This window comes from Pelmatolapia mariae, linkage group LG7 (genome assembly GCF_036321145.2).
Source record: "Pelmatolapia mariae isolate MD_Pm_ZW linkage group LG7, Pm_UMD_F_2, whole genome shotgun sequence".
NCBI lineage: Eukaryota > Metazoa > Chordata > Actinopteri > Cichliformes > Cichlidae > Pelmatolapia > Pelmatolapia mariae.
Window position 1 is genome coordinate 51457616 of NC_086233.1, and position 14758 is coordinate 51472373.

General features: G+C 38.8%; 1 protein-coding gene and 1 long non-coding RNA gene across 3 annotated transcripts in view; one reads left to right on the top strand and one right to left on the bottom strand.

The window, feature by feature from the left end:
- The window catches only part of LOC134631351 (mothers against decapentaplegic homolog 3-like), a 284592-nt gene that overhangs the window by 89080 nt on the left and 180754 nt on the right, over positions 1-14758 (bottom strand). The window lies entirely within an intron of this gene.
- On the top strand, positions 9428-11797 carry LOC134631348 (uncharacterized). The gene is made up of 3 exons (XR_010094389.1): positions 9428-9697; positions 10539-10587; positions 10756-11797. It is a non-coding gene; the product is annotated as an uncharacterized LOC134631348 (long non-coding RNA).

Sequence of the window (14758 nt, forward strand, 5' to 3'; positions counted from 1 at the left end):
AAAAAGCTGGGAGCTCAGTAGCACAGCTAAAATGCCCTCTCTGGCTGCCCGGCCATGCTCCACACTGTCTGAGCTGGATTGCATTTCCTCTTATGTCCATTGGTTGCTATTGTAGCAGACCAATAATTCACATGAAATTGTGTGTTTCTAAGTAGAGGTTCATTTAGCCCTGGCGTTTGTGGTGAATTGTGATCGTACTAAAATTAGACAACTGCCATGTATGGATATTTTATGCACCGCAATATAGTGTAGCTGTACATACAGTCTCGGCTACGAGGTGTACGACACAGTTAAAATAGCGATTTTGGACAAACTGCACAGCAAAACGGCAATAGCATAATTATATGTCTGTAATATCATAGTGCAAAAGTCAGAGAGACAGTAAAGGCATAGTCATGAAGGAGTACACCAAATCCAGTGTTTTCCTTGGAAAAAATAGTTTAACTAGCATGTAGGCAGTCAGTGGTGATGTGTCCTGGCAGGCACAGATAGGGGCAGTGTAGTCATGGACCCAGTCATCATCATCTGGCCGCACATTCCTGCCCTATCTGTGCAGTAAACTGGATCTCCTTCTTCTTCTTATCAGCTGTCAGGAATTTTCTATCAGAGGCCCTCTTTCTCTCTCTCTCCCTCGCTATCTCTTTTGCTCTCTTATTCAGACTCCCTTGCTATTTTTTCTCTCTTCCTGTCCCTTCCTTGAAGCTGCAAAGCTGACACAGAGCAGAAACGGTTAATGCTCATTAAGATAAGGAAGCAAGGAGACGGCAGGCGGCTCCTAGGACAGACTGGAACCCAAACAGCTCTGGTGCCTACTGCGTCACCACGGCAAGGGGTCCTCTGCCCCCCTGTCCCCCCTCGCGTCAACACCCATGCATAAACCCACACATCGGTTTAACAATTTTGATAAATGTGTCAATATTTTATCCCAGTTTATTTTAATACATTTTTTTTCAATATTTCCACTCCTATCAGTACTTCATTAGGAATTATTTTATTTTCAACTTTATTCCATTTTCAAACAAACGGCAAGTTAAAACAGCTCCAAAAATAACGCCTGTCCATACTATTATGACATTCATTTACACATATAGGCATTAGTTAAAGTGGTAAAATGCACAATTTAACTGTCGCTAGTAAAGACAAAAAGGTTGGCAATGTCTGGAAATGTTTTCTTATATGTGTTGAAGTTATCACTGGTAGTCAATGGTGATGTCTTGTTTTCTACCCAAAAAGGGTCATTTCACAGGAAAGTTAAATAAGGGAAATACACGCAGACATTCTGTCTGATGAGACACAACTGAGAAGCTGGGTGTCTGTATCATCATTTTTAAAAGCGTCCACACGAAAACACATCCTCAGAGTTTTTAAATAAAAAATGGGTTCAGCAGAATTTTCAGAAGCCTCTATTTTGAGTGACCTAAAATGCCAGAGCAGCAAAAGTGTAGACCGGGGATGTCAAGCTCATTTTATATTGTGGGCCACATACAGCCCACTTAGATCTTAAGTCATTTGGACCAGTGAAACTCCCACCTTTCTGTCTATGTAAAGATAACTTAATCTAAGAAAAAAAGTGAAATTTCAACAGTAAGTTTGAGTTTTTCTACATGACAAAGACATTCTACTGTAGTAAAAAAACAAAACTGTTAGCATGACTCTTTGGGCTTGAATTCTAAGAAAAATAATGTGGAAAACTAAATTAGACTATCCTATAAATTTTCAACAGAAAGGTTTTGTTCATTCCCAGAAATTCTTTTATTTAAACTATAGACTAAAAAACAGACATTTTTATAGAAGACACTGAAAAACGGGCATTTTTCTGTCATTTATCTATTATTTATTTCCTTTGGTATACTATAAATAAGCATGAAGGGTTTTTTTTTTTATCAGTAAGAAAAGCAATAAATAGCTGTAAAATAAGGTTAAACTCTAATATCTATGTCCTCCATTAGATTATCAGAGTTGTTTGGTGGGATTGGCGTTTTTGCCATGTGGATTCTGGCCCTTAGGCCTTATGTTTGACTCCACTGTTGTACACATAAACCATGAAAAATGTGGTAGTTCCCTGAGCTTACATTCTTCTTAATCACCAGCAGAATGCGACTTGTTGCACAAAAAAAGTCTGATTGTATTGATGTTTATGGGAAACACCACTATAGATCACTGTAAGTCACTGTCAAGCTAAACGAAGAGAATTTTTAAAAAATTTAGAGCGAAAGTGGTTGAACCTTAAACTAGCCAAGATTAAATAAATAACAGGAGCTACATATGATCATATGAGCAAATGAACCAGTAGATTTATATTCATAGTTTGTCAGTAGATTTTATTTATAGCTTTACTAAATTATATATTCCAGCCACACTGCCTGGTCATAAAAATAGTTTTTAGAACAACTAAGAGAGGTATACAGTCTTCCAGTATATAACTGACTACAATCTGATCATGATCTCCTTTTAATTTCCATAATATTATTAACTTACACTCAATTCATTACAAGAATAAGGATTAAAGTAAGACGGACTGTGTGTAAATAAAAGAATAAATACCAGTAATCCACAGGTTTCTCAGTGCAGACATGTGTTGAGAACTTAAACCAGTGTACCACAGGGCTGTCTATCCTGATACTAACGCTATGACTGGTAATAAATGCACGCTTAGACAATGATTTGCTTTTTCAGGTGAAACATGAAGTTTATAAGTACACTAATTTTACAAGACTGCAGTATCCACTGTAACAACCAACATCCCTGCTAGATAAATGGTCCCAGTTCCATCTCCGCTTAAGGCTTCAACCAGCACAGAGAGATACTCTGGAGCCAACTGTCTGTTGTGATCACAGTGCTTCCCTGTGGGAAGTTTACAAAATAGTTCACTATATCACAGACTACCACATCTGGCCTCCACACAGTGCAGGCTAAAATATGCTTACAATTCCATGCCACTGTGACCATAATCCTGTAGTATCAAAGCACAGGCACAGGGGTCTCCCTTTCCTCCCTCTCCCTCCCATCTGACCCTGTGTGATGACAGACCCATGAGAGGAGCCCTGTGTTGATAATTGAGCTTACCTCATTTTCAAAATACCAGAAGCCCTCCTGGATAATAAAAGTGTGCCCCCACTAGGGTACATATTTCAGGCCAAAATCAAACATGAACAGAAAACAGAGCTGTACTTGTTGAATTAGACCCAAAAGAGGTGAGAAGTTTACTTTATTCATTCCCTGATTTTCTTTGCTCAAAGACATCTGCTCCCCCCCACTACCCTAACTAACTATAGCGGGAGAGTGGTGGAGACAGGATTTCTGGGATCTTAGTAATATTCACCAGAAAGCTGTAATTACTCAGACAGCACTGCTGCCATCAAGCCACGCCTCCTGCACACTGCAGGCCCAACGATCTGTAAACGTGTCAGTGGCAGGATGTCTCTCCTCCTCCTTCCTATGCACTTTCTTTCACACAAAAGCAAAATCGGATACACTCAATCAAAGAATACAAAGTAGAGAAGTGACCTGCAGGGTTTGCCTGTTTGTGCTGATGGATGGTAAATGACCTAATGATGCTCTTGAACCTTAAACAGCAAAACCCAGTTGTATGTGTTAGTGTGACTCCTTTATCAAAATGTTGGAAAACTCTGTGACGTGTAACAGTGTCAGGTTTGTAGTTACAAGTGAGACTCCTGGGTATCTCCTCGCTATTTACTACAATACTACAAATGATCGGAGAGTTCTCCAACTAATCGACTTTCTATAAAAACAAAAGAATTGCACAAAGATTGTTTCATAAATGTCTTTTCACTGTGTAATGTGCACAATATCTTCTATATAATTTGTGGAGCGAATACTGGGTATCTTGCCATCAGTGTGGAGGCTGGCAGGAGTCTTTGAAATGCAATCCCTGTCCCAGCCAAGTCCTGCCTCTCTCACCCTAATTGGATGATTATATCCAGAACAACATTATTTTAACTTGGAGTGAGGGAGGGGAGGGGGTCCTTTAATGCTGCATAAATTCCTTTTGACTTATTATTTGTACCCACAGCAAAGAGTTGCCAACTGTTTTCACTGTGTTACAGTTTAATTTTCTCTAAATTCATGGCAAATGGCCGAGAACAATGTGATATCAGCATTTCAACACATGATGAATGAGCGCTGCTAACTTGAGGAAAAGTATTCCACACGTGTTGCTTTTCAGTCACTTATGTACAACAAAGGCCAATGCTGGTGTCAGCCTCACTTGCAAAATTCATCATGCATCTCTGAGAGCCTGCCAAAAGTCACACAACACTAGTCCAAATGTAATAAACTAATTTGCAATGCAGATGCTTATTTAATGTGGAAATTATTCCCAGCTTTGCCTAAAAGCAGAGAAATTCTGTTAATACTGGTCAAAGTTTGCTCCTTCTGAACATGTGGAGGCTCCACGGTGGTCAAGGGAGATGTCAGATTGCATGCTTGCTTGGTTACCTAAATATGCGTCTGAAGGATGGATCAGGTCTGGGAACAAAACAGGGCCTGGCTTCGGCTTTTCTGCCCTTTAGCCATTTCAGCGGTCACCCGGCTATCCAAAAATCCCCAAAACAGACAAAGCCTTTAGAATATTTGCTTAAACTTTCAATGCCCCGCAATCATGTCAGTAATGACAGCATGTTTGCGTTGTTCAAACACCAGGGGCTCTGTTCTAGACACATAGAAACGTACACATACACTTAGGTAGACACACACAAGGCACAGACAGGATGATGATTTTTTTTTTTTTAATTACAGGGCATAAAGTCTCCTTCTGGTTAAGTATTCAAACTCAGTAAAATCAATGTTCACAACATTGTAGCCACACTGTAGCCAGCTGTTGGCAGTGAAAACACAACCCAAGTTTCACTTGGGTTGTGTTTTCTTACAAGTCGTCAAGTGGCTCGATGTATTTTCAGTAATGAGAAACACCCGTAAGTTACATGTTCCAAGGATGCAAAAGCTTGTGATTCAGTGACAACATACTCCTGAGTAATTCTGCTGGAAGACATTAAAAGCCCAAGTTAAAATACATTTAAATATCAAAGGCTTTGGTTAAAAAAAAAAAACATCTATGCACAGGGGAAAATTATACAGCAACCTGCCAAGCTGTGTGCCAGTTGAAAACAAGGTCATGGAAAATGTACATATCCAACGGAGAATAGGCAAAACCGCAGTTACATAAGCGGTTCAATGCCATTGTCATTCGTGAGCCAAAACAACTTTGTTTACCAAACCAAAAAATTCTGCAGGCAGTCAGTGTGTATTTAAGCACTTGAGTGAGAGCACACACATACAAACTTCAATGAATGCACAGTCACTTCCTCACTGTTGACTGAAGTGAGTCAGAATACATTACAGCAACACAAATAAAGACACGAAATCAAATCCGGATATATGCATCACTGTTGTCACCTCTGCTGCGCACACACCGCATTAACATGCTGCAGTGTGCCAAGACACATTATATGGCTTTCTATGGAGCATCCTGTCACAACACAGAGTCAGTGTCAAGGAGAAAATGGGAACTTGTTTCCTGAAAGCTCCACAGAGGGAATTAGTATTAGTCACAAGGTCAGGGTTCGTATCGGGGCTATTGCAGCAGAAGAGAAGCCACGTGACTGCATCACTCACAACTGATGTTTCCGGTTATTAGCTACCAGGGCTTCAGCAGGTGAACAAACATTACACTCTGTGTTCTGAACAACATGCAGTGACTTCTGGGGAACTGATGCTGTCATTACCTGGCACGGAGCTGGAAGCTGTGCTGTTTTCAGAATAGTGTTTTCACAGATCCAACACCATCTTACAGTGTCTGTGTCCAATTAAGATTTCTAACCCTGCACCACAAAGCATTCTTACAGTGATTCTTACAGTGATACTGAGTAAAGTCTGTATACTGCAAGCACACTACTGTGCAAAAGTCTTGAGCCACCCCCTAATTTCTTTGTTTTGCTTTATTGAAACATTTCCAAACATACATGGAAATACAGTATAGTACACAGAGTTTGTATAATTAGAACTCCCTTAGGCAAGTTTCATTATAATTTCTGTAAATAGTCAGAAGAAAAATAGTTCTTCGGGTTTCTTAATAGACATTCAAAGCTCTTCTTTGGATGTTGGCTGCTTTTTGTTCCATTGTCTGTCAAGATGATTCCACTCTGCTTCAATAACATTGAGGTCTGGGCTCTGGGAAGGCCAATCCATGACTCAGTGATCCAGTTTTTTTCTATCCATGTATGCTTTTACTGCATTTGCAATGTGTTGGGGATCATTGTCACGCTTCAATGTAATTCAGTTGTATTTATATGGCACCAAATCACAACAACAGTTGCCTCATGGCACTTTATATTTTAAGGTAAGGACCGTACAATAACACCGAGAAAACAGAGGAACCCCAACAAAGAGATGACCTCCTTATGAGTAAGCACTTGGTGACTGTGGGAAGGAAAACCCCCCTTTTACAGGAAGAAACCAGGCTCAAAGAGGAGTGGCCATCTGCTGCAGCCGTTTGGGGGTGAGGAGAGAAAGACGGGACAAAGACACACTATGAAAGAGAGCCATAGATTAATATTAACTAATGATTAAATGCAGAGAGGTGTATAAACACATAGTGAGTGAAAAAAGGTAATTGGACTCTTGCAGCGTTGTTAAGGGAGAGTTCAGGGTCACCTGATCCAGGCCTAACTATATACTTTATCAAAATGGAAAGATTCAGCCTAAAAAGTAAAAAGGGTGTCTGTCTCCTGAATCCAAACTGGGAACTGGTTCCACAGAAGAGGGTTGTAAAACCTAAAGGTGCTGTCTCCCATTTTACTTTTAAATATTCTAGGAACCACAAGAAAGCCTGCAGTCTGAGAGCAAAGTGCTCTTTTGGAGTCGTGCGGTATCATAAGAAATGAGCCTTTGCCAATTAGATGCTCTCCAGATGGTATTGCATGGGGGATCAAAATCTGACAGTACTATTCCATCTGTTAATTCCATCAATTTTGATGAGAACACTACTTGAGGAAATGCAGCCCCAAACTATAACAGAGCCTCCACCGTGTTTTACAAATGGCTGTAAGACCTCACTATTGTGCCTCTCTCCTGATCTCTTCTATACATAATGACAATGATTTGAAGCAAGTATTTTACATTTGGATCCATCACTCAATAACAACTATTGCCACTGACTTTCAGTCAAGTTCTTGTGTAATTTGGCATAAATCAGCTTTTTCTTCTTGTTTCCATTCCCTGGATTCTTGACAGTGACCATTTCACAGAAAATATTTCTGATGAGGCTCAGCAAACAGTAGATGGATCAGCTAAAGGGACAGATGCATGTTTTTTTAATTGTATATCTTAAGAACAAGACTTTCAGATACTGTTCACCTGCTGTAGATAGTTTTCTAGGCCTCTGCTTCTTTGTTCTTCCACAGTTTTAAGGGCAAATTAGTAGTACAAAGTAGTTTCAACTGAAGAAATAGTAACAAAGTGCCTAAATACACAGTTTAAAATTGGCTCTTTTGCTAAGCTGTCTGTTATGTGTAAATACAACACAGGTCCATTCCTTAAGTTAGGTGACATAGGAATCATTTTTTATGCTTGAATGATTCCTATGTCAGTGTTGAGTAGTTAAACAAACAAACAAACAAACAAACATTCCTCAAAAATGGTCAGGTACAAGAACTGGACTGAAAATGAGCAAAAAAACAAAACTTTGAAAGACCTTCAAAAAGCCTGGAGCACTCAAAACTACTCAAAAAAATACAACAAAGTCTGGCTCCTTGGAAGCAAAAGAGAAATAAAGGGTGTGTCAAAACTTTTGCACAGTCCTGTTTAGGACCATTGAATGTGGGAGTTTGGTTCCATTTTATTTAAAACAAAACAAACAAAACTGTCAGTAAAAGATGCATAAGACTGTTTAACAACACTTACATAAGGCACTTCCAACATTGCCAAATATTTCCTCTAAATGCAGCAAACAAAGGGTGACCAAACATTCAGCACTAAATAAAATAAACAAACAGGAAAAACAAGGGTGTGTATTAACTAAAAAAAGCATCCCTCATCCACGGCCTTGATTGGTTTGTACTTTTTCCTGAGCTGCCTGAATTCACAAGCACTTATTCCTTTACTGCAGTCACCTCGGCAAAGTCTGAGCAGAAGAATGACCGTAAACATAAACATGCCTCCTCCACCCATCCAGCTCAACTTTTTTGCACTCTGCACGCTACAAATATTTTTACACAACGTGATAATTACCAAATCCAGATATGAACTTCCCCTTCTGTCTTTAAAGCAGTGAAGAACAGTCATCACAACACTGGTGAAATATAAATAAAAGTAGTTTTAATTGTCATGAATTTCTTTCTCCCAGAAACCACCTGCTTGTAAATCTGGGCAGACACAAGAAAGAAATTTAAACGTGCAGACTGATTGAGACTGTTCACACTGTATCTGTTCCAGATGGCTTTAATATGTGTTTACTAGTAAGATTCTAACCTTAAGTCCAACGATTATGGCTATTTTGTATGTTTTCTTCCTTAGAAACTAGAAAAAAAGAGGGATTTTTTTTTTCAAAAAATGAATTTATTAAGTTCAGTCCTTTTAGTATTTGTACTAACCCTCCACAAGATGCAGATGCTTTGAACTCACATCCATTTTATATCAAGAGCTCTCTAGCATTTTTATTTTAGAAGATGTCATACTTTTTGTTTACTCCTTGTATTGTATGCTTGCAAAACATCCAGTCATTAAATTTGTTGTGTAGTGCAATGCCTCAGTTGTTAGGATTGTGCTCCTTTCTCTCTGTCTAAATATTTATTTTCCTTCATCCAGATGGAAAGTCTTTAAATATGTTGTTTCCTGTCTTAAAATGCTTTAACTAGCTTTTAACTAAGTTACCGGAACGTTCTGAGGAATAACTAGCTTCAAAAGGCTCTTAGCGCTAAAAAGATCTGAACATAGCTGCTGGAAGAGTAACAAGAAAGACTACAATCCATAATAAAACACTCTTTAAAAGATGATGATTATTGATGTATTTAACTAGACTGATGCAAATCAAATATATTACCAAAAGTACCTCTTTGGAATGATTTTTTCAGAAATGTAAAGACAGACTGTGTGTCTCAGTGACTGACTTCATACACCTGTGGCAATAAAACTAAAAACACCTGAAAATAAAGGTAAAGAGGTGTGGCCCATGTAGTGCAACACTGTAGAGACCCTTTGTACTCAACCAAAAGTCAAAATGCAACCTGACTAAAGGTTGTAAAAATATTAGTATTCATGTTTTTCTTGTTTCTTTACAATGTTTGGCAAATGTAAAAAGATAGTACACTGTAAAATGTAATATTGTGTTTAATTAAAAATATTAAATAGGCTGAACTCAATTTTTATCAATTTGTTATTAGAACTCAATTTAAATAACTTACCAGTACTTTTTATGCAAAAACGCTGATAAACTCGATTAATTTGAGTTGTCCTAACTTAGAAAAACTAAGTAAGCTGGAAGTTTTGCTTCTCTGGGCGGAAGGATGAAAGATGTGTTTTGAAAATGCCACGTGACTACCGTCCTCCTCCCTCGCGGATCAGTCCGCATGTTCACGGTGCCAGCATTTGTTATGGAATATGTTGAGCAAACCCGGAGAAGCGTCAGCTCAAGAGACTATTGTTGTCATTACTTTGGATCTTTACCTGATACACTGACTTGGTGAGTAAATGTTTACTCTTATTCAAACTGATTTTGTGGCTTCTCTTAGTTTAGCACCAGGTTTAAAATCTTGCTAGCTAGTTAGTGTTAGCCTAGCATTGCTGCTGCCGCTGGGCTCATGTTACTTAAAAATTAACACCACAGCCTTAAAAACCTTACATAAAACTATGTCGGTGAAATTTTCTGTTGATCGTTTGAAATAAAAAAAGTGAGATAAGAGCCCAGACAAAATTCTTTGGGAGGTGCAGCCGTTAGGGGTGGGATAGGGTGTGGGGGGTGGATAACAGAGCTCTCCGAAAACGTGGAAGCACTTTTGCAAATATGTGATATTTTGATAAATTAAGTAGATATTTGAGCATTACACAGCTACATTCTCGCCTGAAAATATCTTAAAAGGTTATTTTGTGATCCAGAAAGGGTAGTCTGGGGAAAAGGAGGATCGCATTTGTCGGCCACGGTTGTCGGAGCCTGTGCGTACTTGTAAGCGCGGCAATGGCGGAGGAGCGCGGCTAAAAAACTTATTACTTTTTCTGGGTCACAAAATAAACTTTTAAGATATTTTCGGGCGAGAATGTAGCTGTGTAAAGCTCAAATATCTGCTCGATTTATCAAGACATCACATATTTGCAAAAATGCTCCGACGTTTTCGGAGACGTCCATTTTTTTATGCTTTGTGGCAGCTTTTGAACATCTGTGGCATCTATTAATGCCAAATCTAGCCTTTATTTAACAAAATAAGCAAACTCTATGTTACAGTGATTGCACAGCCATTAAGGATCAAATCAGTTTCTGAAAAATGTTCTGTTTTTTCTCCCTCTGCTTGCTTCTTACTGTCTTTGAGGCTCGGGACCAGCACTCCTGTTGTTGGACAGAAAGACATCAACTCAGTGGTAAGTATTTTGGTTTTCCAATATATTAGCAACTGTCAGTGACATTTATATTAATCAGGCAGAACTTTAATCATACTTTAGATCAGCCTGTTTTACTTATTGTTTTATTTGTGCTTTGGTTTGGGGAAGTTGTTTCTTTACTGATCTTTTCCTGTCTTCTGTTATTAGACTTGAGATATGACTGCACTATGCTGTTGCTGTGACTCCAGTTAATTCTACAAGACATGCTGTGTAAGTAAACAAACAACAACAGTTTGGTCTGCATTTCTTCAAACTTAGTTTAGAGGGTCTACACTGTATATAGTGAAGTCTGCAAGTTTTCTAACAGCAAAATTTGTTTTGTGCCCAAATCATTTTGCACATCATTAGAATGAAAGTTATTGCCCATGTTTGCATAGCCCTTTTTAAAATGATGCTTTCATGACATTATTGTGTGTTGGGTGGTGGTCAGGGCTATCCAGACTGACAATTGGGACATTGAATGTCACCTCTCCGGTGGGGAGGGAGCCTGAGATCGTCTAAATTTGAGTCTGTTTTATACCAAATGCAGAAAAAAAATGTTTTAAGAAAGCAATTAAGTTCATGTTCCAAAAATATGATTGTTTGCTTGCAGGACAACAGGAGAGATGAGTCCTCCGTCACAGATGGTGTGGTCAGTGAAGATGGTCGCCTGCAGGTTCAAGCTCATTGCATCTCCAACCCACATCCACTGCCACTGTACTTAAGGGAAGTTAAAGACTTTCTTCTGCACTTACATTTGGATCACCTCGATCCATGACAGTCATTCAGGCAGTAATGCCTGGACTGGAAACAAGCCATCCTTAAAATATTACAACATTCCAGCTCCTGTGTTGGAATGAAAAACAAATGTGTTGTTTAAATTAGAGACTGCACTTGTGACAGAACAACAAATATTTTATTTTGATTATATAAGTGAGTACAAAAACTTGTGGTAGGCCTAAACTTATTTTCAGAATAATTACATCTGAGACTTTGTTTCATTGTAAGATTATAACAGCGATGGCAACATAATTGTTTGTTGTTCAGCAGAACAGTGTCCAGTATGTTGGCTGTTGTACTTTGTTGTGTTTGAAAATAAAAGTTGGGCTCATTTTAACATCATTACAAAAATTGTTGTTAATTATTTTTAATCATATTCAGGTTACCACAAATTGTTTTTTCATTTAGTTGAACTTGAAATGTTTGTCAGTAGGTAAACAATTAGCATTGTACAGTCAGAAATATCAAGTTATTCTTAATACTGCAGACTTGCAATGTATAAGTTGTCCTAACAGTCATCCTAAGTAAGCTTTACTTAGTTTTTTTGAGGCAACGAGTTTCCATAATTTTTTTGAGTTCTGGGAACTAACAAGGCTGTACAGTGTACTCAAAATGAGTAAGTTGCCCTAAATTGGTCATCTTAAGTAAACTTGATCCAATTTTTTTGAGTTCTGGGAACAAATGAGCTTGTACAGAGTACTCAAAATAAATAAGTTGTCCTAACTTAGTCATTTTTAGCTAAGCTTTACTCAATTTTTTTGAGGCAACGAGTTTCCATAATTTTTTTGAGTTCTGGGAACTAATTAGATTTTACAGTGTAGCATTAATTTTGTCCTGAACACACACTCCTAGTTACAGCTTTATTCCAATTCAATAAAGAAAGCAATTTTTAATCAATGAAATTATATAGAGACAAAAACTAAAGACAACAAAAACTGTTCATTTAAAAACAAAAGAAAAAAAATGAAATTCTAATTTCATTTCTTGGCCATATTGCCCATCCCTACTGAGGCAGCCCTAATGTGTTGTGTTTCAAGTCATTACCGCCTTGCTTTGTCTAAAGCCCGCCAGGTACTCCCCCTACTCCTCCTAACCCTCACTCTCACCCACAATGCACCTGGAGCAAGGCCAGGGCTGCTGTTAATTTGGCCTCATTATTAAGTTAAATGCAGCACGGGCGGCGGTGCTAGAGCTAATGAGCAGTGCAGAGCTGACTGTGCTGCTCCCAGCCTCCTGTCCCAGCCATTAGAAAAATTAAAGAGTGGAAAATGAGTCAAGGGCTGTGGAGACCTTAATTGAAGTCTTGAACGAGACTGTCTCTGATCTGGGTGAGTCCTGTGCTGACTAGAAGGTCTGAACCCACAGCGGTGTTTTATGTAGACCTGAAAATATTTCTATAATGTAGACCAGGTAATGCTTGCAATGTCCTGCAGCCGAATCTGTTCATATCTATATTTGATTAGAGACCCTTTTTGTGTTTCTTAACAATGTGCCTTTATGCACTACGTGGGAACTGAGGTGGGTGGGTGATATGGTTTCTGCTCAGGTGGAGCTGTTCCTGGAGAAGAAGCCTAGAGCAGGAACTAATACAAAAATACACTTCTAAGAAATAAACACATGGTGTAGTTAAAAAAACAAAGCTTCACTTAAGAGTTTCGAGCGGGAATAAAAACGTTGCATGGTACAAAGCATTGGTGCCTGTCCACTCTGGTGTAGTATCCCTGTTAAGTCATCTCAGGGAGACTGTCTATCATCTAGCCCTAAGTCAAGACCGTGAGAGACTGGGAGGTTTACGAGTCCTTGTGTTTAGATGACTTGGAGGGTTTTTCCTCTGCAGCCTTGCTAAATTGTCCAAACACGACCACACTGGCATTCATTTGCACTTCATCCCAACAACGCTTATCCCGACCACACATTGACAATGTTTTTTCTGGGAGATACTGAGGAGATAGCTGGCCAAATCTCTGAAACCAAATCAGCAGCTTACAGAGATTTGCGGGAGGTTCCATTCCGATATTAAAAGAGAGAAAGATCAGATCTCTGTTTAGTTTTGGCAGAACTCTTTTTGGAGACTAGCCTGAGGGTAGAGGAACATAGGAGGCAGACGATGACCAAGATGGTGTGTGTATGTGTGTGTGTGCACACAGAGCTCAAAACTTTCAGAGGATAAAATCTGTGGCAGATTTCACAGCACACTTCTGTTCTGTGGCGTAACAAAAGAAAATGTGCTGAGAAACGGATCCTAGAGATACTTTTACTTTCATTTAGTAAAATTAGAGTGAACGCTAAGAGAGAAAACAACAATACAGTTTAAAACGGCTGGCTGGTTGATCAAATATAGCGACAAACTTTATGACTTTCCATATTTACTCATGCGAATTCTTTAGCATGGGCAGTCAGCCTAAACAACCATATCCTAAACTGGCAGCTGCTCGCACGCTTTGTGCTCACGCGCGCACACCCACACCAAGTTGTAGCTGGCATGCTCACTTTTAGAAAACAGCGAGCACTTTCAACTGATGTAGACTGAATTATGAGGGACAAAAACAGCAAGTATCATTCCAGTTTTGGAGTAAGAGAAGGATTCAAGGGTGCAGAGAAAGAAGTGCTGCTACGTATCAGTTTTGTAGGATCTGTTTGGCTTCAATCAACACAATACAGACCAGACATAGCCACGTGCAAATGAATGATTTATTTTAGCATCTTAAATAAAACCATCTATTTATCAATATCATCTGTTGTTTGGGGTTTTTTTAACTGCTAAACTGTCTTAAGGTTGTGGAGCCTGTGAAGACTCTTCCAGCTATCGCAGTGTGAAAGGCAGGCTGTACCCTCGACAAGTTTCCAGTCCATCACAGGGTTAAACACAACTATGTTACACAATTTGCCAAATTCAAATCCAAGAAAAAGGCTAATAGCAGAATATTACAGACATGTGAGCTGGAGACTCTTCAGAAACAAGCAGTCCATTACACAGCTATTTGTTAATACTAAATAAACATTTGATAGGAAATGCAAAGGCCTGCAGTATTTACGCTAAGTAAATTTTGATTTCCTGAAATAACAAGCAATGAAAACATCTGTAGTCTCCAAATCATCGAACAGAACAAGGGAAAAAAGTAAAAACAGAGTCATAAAGAAGTTACTCTCAGGGGTAAACGGCCTGATACAATACACAAGAAAAATAAACCTCATCATCATTAAAAGTGTTCATGTGAATGAAAACGTTACTTCAGGTCCAAAGACACTGATTTCGTTTTATTGCACAATACAGAATACCTGTCTGCTATAAAAACACAGATTGTGCATGCATATTAAAAAAGCTACTAATATCACTGGAAGTGTCCTAATAATTTGTAGAGGTGATGCTGCCTACCTCCACAGTTTGACG